Genomic DNA, 9,064 nt, shown 5'->3' on the forward strand with positions numbered 1-9,064 from the left:
TTTCTGGATTGTTGCTCCGGTGGTTTTGCCTCAGACTTTTGCTGTGTGGTGTTTTTCTGGACTGTTTGGGTCCAACACAGCCGTGTGATAGTACAATCTGGCCAGAAATGGACCCAGCATCATCCAGATCTCCACAGGATCACTTCAAGAGAATTGAGGGCATCCTCCATCAGCTACCACCGCCACCGAAGCAAGACAGTCAGCTGCGACTTAAGCTCAGGCCTTCACCACAATGGCCACCCAGATGCAGCAGCTAACTGCTGCCTTGAACCAGCTAGCTGCCCCAGCACCCTCTCCACCAAGGTACGCTCCTGAACCCCGGATGGGGACTCCCCAATGCTATGCTTGGAAGCCTGAGAACTGTAACCCGTTCCTCACCAACTGCTCACTGCTGTTGCCCCTGTTCCCCCTGCAATGACCTGTTCCCCCTGCAACCCCACACTTTTGCTTCCAAAGACAACAAAGTGGCCTTTGTAATAAACCACCTGATGAGGAGAGCTCGCCTCTGGGGAACCACTGAGTGGGAGAAACAGACTTCTGCCTGCACCTCCTTCCTGCTCTTCTCCAAGGAGCGCCGCAAGGTTTTCGGCATGGGGGCTGTCGGTGCTGAAGCTGCTCGGGGAGTGTTGAGCATGTGGCAGGGAAGTCAGACAGTGGCTGACTTTTCAATAGACTTTCTAACTAAAGCCAGACAAAGTGACTGGAATCCACCAGCCCTCTGTAATGCCTTTCTCCATGGGTTGGCCGACTGCATTAAAGACCGCTGGTGTTCGCCAGTTTTTTTGTCTGTAGTCATTTACTAATATTATTGTAACAACCATGTCAACAATAACATTTTCGTGTTTCGTGGTAATTGTATAGCTTATACAGACGAATGTTTTGCTAACTCTGTTAAGAGGTGATATTTTGATTTTGATAGGAAAGAATAGATTTTGGGGATTTTGGATTTGAAACTGTGTGAGATTAAAGAGAGTGCTGGCTGGTAATCTTTGGAAATGTTAATTCTGAATTGAATATTGAAAATTGAAGAATTTCTCAAGTCCTAAAGAAACACCAAATAAAAATGAAAAAGTTATACACTGTACTGTTCGAGAGAAACAGTGAACGGGTAAAATAGCCAAGATACCAATATTTCCAGGTAAGATGTCTAAGGTTACATGCACAGCTATGAAAAGATTGATAAACACTGTTTTACTACAGTAACACTGAATGTACTGTTTTTCAGACAGTAATGGAGGTGGAAGCAATAGAAACACACACGCATTGGTATTTTTAGATGAAGCTGGGTTTAACCCGCAGAGGAAGGAACGTTATAGGTCAGATGGTCACTGTGGAGGTTCCAGGCCAAAGGGGGGGAATGTCACTATGTGTGCTTCAATGGCCAATGATGATGTGTTTCTCAACACTCCACCCATTGGCCCATACAACATAGAAAGACTTTTAGTATTCATGGGGTGTTTTCCGTTCCAGAAAGAGCGTTAACTCAACCGTTAGGTCAGTTACCATAGTAACTGACTCTGTGAACCTAACCTGCTCAACAAACCCTGAGTTTCTCCCTACATGTGTCCGCCTTTTTCCGGAATCTGAACCAACTCTGAAAGAAATTGCCATTCCTCGTCAACCATCGATATGGAAATCAAAGTGATTCTAGCAGCTTTATATCGGGAGACGATTTTCATTACTCTGTGGAAAATTACAGTTTTTCCAACCGATCACATATCTAAACAATCAATCAAGCTACCATTTGAAGCTAGGTGCTAACTTTTGACCGTACTTCCTTCAAAAAGCTCCAAAAACAATGATGTAAGTTTCGTCTTTGTTACTGATACTGATCCCCCAATTGCCCCCGATGCTGTGCCATCGGGTGTGTGAATGTGTATGAATGAGTTAGATCTTGATTGCTGTCAGATCCGCTCCCATCACTGTATGAATGTGTGTGTGAACAGGTAAAAACTGACTAACTAGTGTGAAGCGCCTTGAGTAGCTAGTCTGCTAGAAAAGTGCGATATAAATGCAGGTCTATTTCCTATTTTAGGGAGTAATAATTTGAACTTTCAACGGTAATTTTAGTTTTAATCATTGCTCAAACTTGGTTTTAGAGATAAAGTTTAATGCTTTGGTGATGATGCGGAATATATAAATTGTAGCTTGGAGTGTGTGTGTGTGTGTGTGTGTGTGTGTGTGTGTGTGTGTGTGTGTGTGTGTGTGTGTGTGTGTGTGTGTGTCCTCAGTGAAGTGTATCAGTCTCTGCAGTAGCTTCCAGCTGCAGCTGTTCAGTCTGACTGAGGGAGGTTTTTGTACGATGCTTTTTCACTGTGTGAACACATGCTGGCTGCTGATGACATGAAAACTCTGACAGTAGTAAACTGCTGCATCTTCAGTCTGGACTCCACTGATGGTCAGAGTGAAGTCAGAGTTTGATCCACTGCCTGTAAAACGACCTGGAGTCCCTGATTGTCGAGTGCTAGCATAGTAAATAAGTAGTTTAGGAGGTTCTCCATCTCTCTGTTGGTACCAGGCTAAACGATTTGACGAATAAACCGCCTGACTGGTCCGACATGTGAAGGAGACGGAGCCTCCCAGAGCAGAGCTCACTGCTCCAGGCTGAGTCACTGTGACCTGTCCTCTGGACTCTGAGGACACAGAGACAAACACATAAAGCAGCGTCATGGTTTCATGGCTTCATTTCAGAGGGAAGGATGTTGATAGAGGAGAGGAGTTTGATTCTCTGGACTTTACCTGTGAAGCAGCAGCAGAGGAGAGTCCAGATGAGGATGGAGGACAAAGTCATGTTTTTGATGAGGACCATTTCTGTGTCTTCTGTTGTCATGAAGGACAGCTGTCAGTCCTCCAGGGTTCAACTCTCAGGACTATAAACTCTCCCAGAGCACTGGAGCATGGTGCTGCTGATGCAAAGTGGCTCTCTATGGAAATGCTCTGACTGACTCCAACAGGGACTTGGATTACTCTGATGATGCTGTTTATCAGTGGATCAATCACTTTATCAGAGTATTGATCAGGAATGTGTCAGTGCTCATTTGTTTGACTCTTTGCTTTCAGTTTGATGGACAAAATGAAACAAAGTTACTGCCCTTCATTCCTCATAATCTTCAATAAACATGAGTTTATTCTGCAATACAAGTTATTAAAGAACTGTTTTTAAAAGTTGAACCTATAATATTTGAGAACTTTCCCAATACATCTTAAGTTCAGCGTTTAACATTTAATTTTATGACTGAAGAATCTTTTCCCCAGACTGATCATTTTAAAGATATTAAACACATTTCGTCTTTTTACTAAAGTAATGCAGTAGTTAACAATATTAATTTGAATGTGTCGGTCATGAAGCCTGACTGTTCAGTGATGATTCCTACTTACTTGAGGACAACAAAAACATATTTATGAAGTTTTGGCATGAAACAAGAAGAAATTAAAACAGTTAAAACAATAAATTCCTCAAAATCTTCCTCTTTACTGTAATATTTTGAAATATTAAACCCAGAAAGTTTCAGAAAAGGCGGTTAGTTTCAACTTTTTATCTATAGTTCTGAAACATGTCTGTTGTCATGGTTCAGCAGTGATGCCTGACCGTTGCCATGATTACAGAACGTTTTGAGTTGGATCCACTCTGAGGAAGACCAACAGAACTAGTAGCCTCCTCTGCTGCAACCTCATATGAACTCTATGAATGTCTCTCTGCAGTGGGTGGAGTCGTCCCCACACTGACGGTGCTGCCCCCCTCCAGTGAGGAGCTGCAGCAAGGGAAGGCCACGCTCATGTGCCTGGTACTCGTTTTCGTCTCCCTTGTCCTGGTACTCATCTTCGTCTCCCTTGTCCTGGTACTCATCTTCCTCTCCCTAGTCCTGGTACTCATCATCCTCTCCCTCTTTAAGCCATTTTTCTTCCTTTCTTTGTGTTGCTCTATTTTGTTCCTTTTCCGCACAAGATCAGCCCAAAAAGATTATCTTTACTGGATACCATATGGTCATGCAATTGAAAAAACCTCAACACCTGAGTGTGTATCCAAGGTGTGATTCAGCTCTGACTGATCTATTTGCATAACTTCAATCAGCTGTTTTTCAGGAGCAATGGAGAAGAAAAAGATGAACAGCTGTTCACTTTGACTGTAGCCTGTATGTTGTTGAACATGATATTATCTGTCCTAACATAAAGGGCCCTAGTTTCGTACACCAGGCATAGTCGGGGCATAGCGCACCTGCGCCACGCTGACGGGGTGTGTCCGCCTGGACTTTACAAGTTTCGTGCACGCCGCAGTCTAGCGCAGGCACGCCTCACGTCACTCCTATGGTGAGCCAAACTGCCACTCCACCAGCTGTAATTCGCCTTGCACCGAGAGTAGACCAGGTTGCAGCTGGCGGGCTTTCGGCGCAGTCTCGGCGCGGCTTTTTGGCACGAAACTTCCACAGCGCCAAGCTGAATCTGTGACGCCTCCCCCTGCTGCGCTGCCAAACCCATCTCGGCCCAGGCGATCCACCAAACTGCCAAACTGAACGTGCGCAAGGCTGTGCTGGTCGAAACTTGCATTGCACCGGCTCCACCACCCTGCGCTGCGAAACGAAACTAGGGCCCAAAGTGTGAAAGTATTTGTAAATTTGGCAATAAAAATAAGTTTTTTGGTCTTGGTTTAGCTTGTGTGTAACATAAGTTCAAGCATTTTATAGTTGTTTTATATGTACATATTGTGTGTCAAGGCCCTGCGATAGACTGGCGTCCTGTCTTCCTCTACCCTGCCTTCACGCAATGACAGTTGGGATTGGCTCCAGCCCCCCCGTAACGCTGAATACAGGATAAGCGGTAGACAATGGATGGATGGATGGATACTGTGTGTCAAAGCAACAAGAAATGTGTTAATTGTATCTAAATGTGTTAAGAGTTTCGGAAAAATGTTAAAAGTAGTGAGTAATGAAGTCCTTTTAATCATTGCTCAAACTTCTGAAGAATTCGGAACACTTGGTTTTAGAGATAAAGTTTAATGCTTTGGTGACGGGGAAGATATAGGTTGTAGCTTGGAGTGTGTGTGTGTGTGTGTGTGTGTGTGTGTGTGTGTGTGTCCTCAGTGAAGTGTATCAGTCTCTGCAGTAGCTTCCACCTGCAGCTGTTCAGTCTGACTGAGGGAGGTTTTTGTACAACGCTTTTTCACTGTGTGAACACATTCTGACTGTTGATGTAGTGATAACTCTGACAGTAGTAAACTGCTGCATCTTCAGTCTGGACTCCACTGATGGTCAGAGTGAAGGCAGAGTTTGATCCACTGCCTGTAAAACGATCTGGAGTCCCTGATTGTCGAGTGCTAGCATAGTAAATAAGTAGTTTAGGAGGTTCTCCATCTCTCTGTTGGTACCAGGCTAAAAGGTGGCTGCTGCCGCTTACATAAACATCCTGACTGGTCCGACATGTGACGGAGACGGAGCCTCCCAGAGCAGAGCTCACTGCTCCAGGCTGAGTCACTGTGACCTGTCCTCTGGACTCTGAGGACACAGAGACAAACACATAAAGCAGCGTCATGGTTTCATGGGCTTCATTTCAGAGGGAAGGATGTTGATAGAGGAGAGGAGTTTGATTCTCTGGACTTTACCTGTGAAGCAGCAGCAGAGGAGAGTCCAGATGAGGACGGAGGACAAAGTCATGTTTTTGATGAGGACCATTTCTGTGTCTTCTGTTGTCATGAAGGACAGCTGTCAGTCCTCCAGGGTTCAACTCTCAGGACTATAAACTCTCCCAGAGCACTGGAGCATGGTGCTGCTGATGCAAAGTGGCTCTCTATGGAAATGCTCTGACTGACTCCAACAGGGACTTGGATTACTCTGATGATGCTGTTTATCAGTGGATCAATCACTTTATCAGAGTATTGATCAGGAATGTGTCATTGCTCATTTGTTTGACTCTTTGCTTTCAGTTTGATGGACAAATGTTTCTCCAGAATATTTGATGAAATCATCCTAAATCACAACCACACAAACCAACATCACTGTGGGACAAAATTGAACAAAGTTACTGCCCTTCATTCATCATAATCTACAATAAACATGAGTTTATGATCATTATTTACATTTGACAGGATTTATTGGAGAGTTGTTTGTTGCTTTACCAAAAGAGAAATCTTCCTTCCTCAGATTTTTAAAATTTTCACAAACACAATGCTAAAAATAGTTTATGAATCAGTTTAAGACATTGTAACCAGTCATTACATAAACTGGGTGAACTGGGAATGTGTGTGGTGGGATTGTTTGTGTCAAAGTCAGAGAGTCGCGGCTCCATGACTTTGTATCACTGTGGTGGACTTTTGGTGGAGGAACCAGACTGGATGTTGGACGTACATTTGACTTGTTTCATAACTCAAATTTCATGTGACCTACATTTCTATGGAGAGATTTTCAAATTATTCTTTCTGATGTTTGAAATTTGATATATTTGTTGCAATTCTTGAAGACTTCAGTGTCGTTAACCGACTGAAATCCTCTCAATGAATAATCTTGCTGCTCAAAACATTTACATTCAGCCATTTTTATCATCTCATAGTAACTACTCTGCATTACAAGTTATGAAGAAAAACATTTTACATGTTGAATCTTTAATATTCTTGTTTGAGAACTCTCCCAATAACTTTTGTTACAACAATAATATATGATAATAATAATAATGTTCAAGGATATGACTTGATCTTTTTCCCAAACTGATCATTTTAAAGATAATTCACATATTTTATGAGTTTGAATAAGTATTGCAGTAGTTAACATTCATTTGAATTCATTTGACTGTTCAGTGATGATTCCTGCTTACATGAAGAGAACAAACACATATTTATGAGGTTTTGGCATGAAACAAGAAGAGATTAAAATAGTTAAAACATTAAAAGCCTCTCAATATTCATCTTTACTGTACTATTTCAAACTATTAAACTCAGAAAGTTTGGTAAAAGAGTATCTTTAAGACTGAAACATGTCTGTCATGGTTCAGCAGTGATGCCTGTCCGTTGCCATGGTTACTGAAATCAAAGAGGGAAGTGAAACATTTGAGTTTGATCCACTCTGAGGAAGACTAACAGAACTAGTAGCCTCCTCTGCTGCAGCCTCATATGAACTCTATGAATGTCTCTCTGCAGTGGATGATGTCCCTCCCACCCTGACGGTGCTGCCCCCCTCCAGTGAGGAGCTGCAGCAGGGGAAGGCCACGCTCATGTGCCTGGCCAACAAGGGCTTTCCCTCAGACTGGAGTCTGGCCTGGAAGGTGGACAGCAGCAGCAGCAGCAGCTGGGAGGAGAGCAGGAGCCCCGGGGTGCTGGAGAAGGACGGCCACTACAGCTGGAGCAGCACCCTGAGGCTCCCTGCAGACCAGTGGAGCAAGGTGGGCTCTGTGACCTGTGAGGCCACCCAGGGCTCCCAGACTCCGCTCTCAGAGACACTGAGGAGAGACCAGTGTTCCCAGTCCTGAGCTGACTCACTGGGACTCTGCTACTGGTTTCACTCTGATACTGGTCTCAGTCTGCACTCTGTGACTATCTCTCTCTGTCTCTCTCTCTTCATGTTAGCAGAATCATTTCATCTTTAACGATCAGTAATGTTTCGATTCTCAGTAAACATGAACAATAAAGACGTGATGATGAAACAAGTTGAGTCCAAGCATCTTATTACAAGAATACCTGCTGTCTTTAGTGATCACAGAAGATCCCTTAGATCCACTGACACTGAGTTTGTCTCAGGGTAAACTTACATGAACTAAATCATTTTATCTGACTTTTTTTAGGAAGAAATTATGGACTTCTGTTTTTAATCTTCATTAAACATAAAGAGCATTTCAAATTGGAGAATATGTAGCCAAACAATATACTTTACAGTTTCTTTTGATTGCTAAACGACAGCAGGCACAACTGAAGTCACATGTGTAAAACTCTAACTTTTTGGTTGTTAGAACACAGTTTCATAAACTCTCCACACTTCTCTCCTGACTTTAACCACAACCTGCACAACACTGTGGATTTACAGCACTTTGTTCAAATGTTAACACACTGCTGTCTAAACTGTGCTTGCTGCTATGCTATTATAGTTTTTCCCCAATAGCTAAAACACTAAAGTCTATTCTCTAAACCAAATTCTCAGTGGCTTAAACTGATGTTTTGAATCAAACACTCTTTTGGCAAAACCTTAAACACTGTTCAGGTACTTAGACACAATTTGCAAAACTCTTTTTTACTGAACCTTAAACACATTCTCAGCGACTTCAACACATTTCACACTGTGATACACTTGTGTTGCAACATTGTAAACACTGGCAGCAACATGTGAACACAACTCCATGGATGGAGAAGATATTAGTTTGCAGGATATCGCATGTACTGGAACAGAGAGGACTAATGACTGATAGTCCAAGCGGATTTTGATTTCCATTACTTGCTGTAGTTAGAGTAAGTAATGAGGTGGACAAGGGATTCAAATTAAAGAGCTGATGACCATAGTATATTTTGACATTGAAAAAGCATATATTACTATGTGGAGAAAGGGTCTGCTTATTACAGTTTTTCTTGATTGCTTTGACCTGCTTAAAGAAACTGGGATCCACTCGGTTTTCATCATCACTGTCTCAGCAGAGCACAAGACACCTCTTGCAAATGTATTAACCCTTTCTCATTGGATTTGTGATATATTATGGTGGTTGTGCCTCACAGGCACCCGTAGCAGGCGGCATTTAACGGCAGTTTCGCAAAGCCTAAGGGATTCTATCGTTATACAGACGCCGGTCTGTATGTTTGTTGCTCGGCTGAAACTTTAAATAAAGTCCAGTTAACCTGAAGTCGTGGTCACGCCTCGTCAATATACTACATGGTGTCAGAAGACAAAGTCGGAAGAAGTGAAACGATATGGCGCAGTTTCAACCCCCACAGAATCTGAGTTTGCAAGGTAATCTTGCTGAAAACTGGAGGAGTTGGAGCCAGCGTTTTGAACTGTTCAGCGTTGCCAGTGGAGTCTCGGAAAAGTCCAAAGTAGTACAATGTGCAACGTTTCTTCACATCGCGGGAGAGGAGGCGATTAAAGTGAGCAACACATTC

At 43.0% G+C, this 9,064-nt stretch overlaps 1 pseudogene across 1 annotated transcript; it reads left to right on the forward strand.

Annotated features, from left to right (window-relative positions):
• The first annotated feature begins 6,279 nt into the window (after positions 1 to 6,279).
• On the forward strand, positions 6,280 to 7,570 carry LOC311032022 (Ig kappa-b4 chain C region pseudogene; annotated as a pseudogene). The gene is made up of 2 exons (XR_014599372.1): positions 6,280 to 6,334; positions 7,124 to 7,570. The product of XR_014599372.1 is annotated as an Ig kappa-b4 chain C region pseudogene (transcript).
• Positions 7,571 to 9,064: the final 1,494 nt, after the last annotated feature.

Source organism: Eutrigla gurnardus (genome assembly GCF_963514095.1).
Source record: "Eutrigla gurnardus genome assembly, chromosome: 21".
Taxonomy (NCBI): domain Eukaryota; kingdom Metazoa; phylum Chordata; class Actinopteri; order Perciformes; family Triglidae; genus Eutrigla; species Eutrigla gurnardus.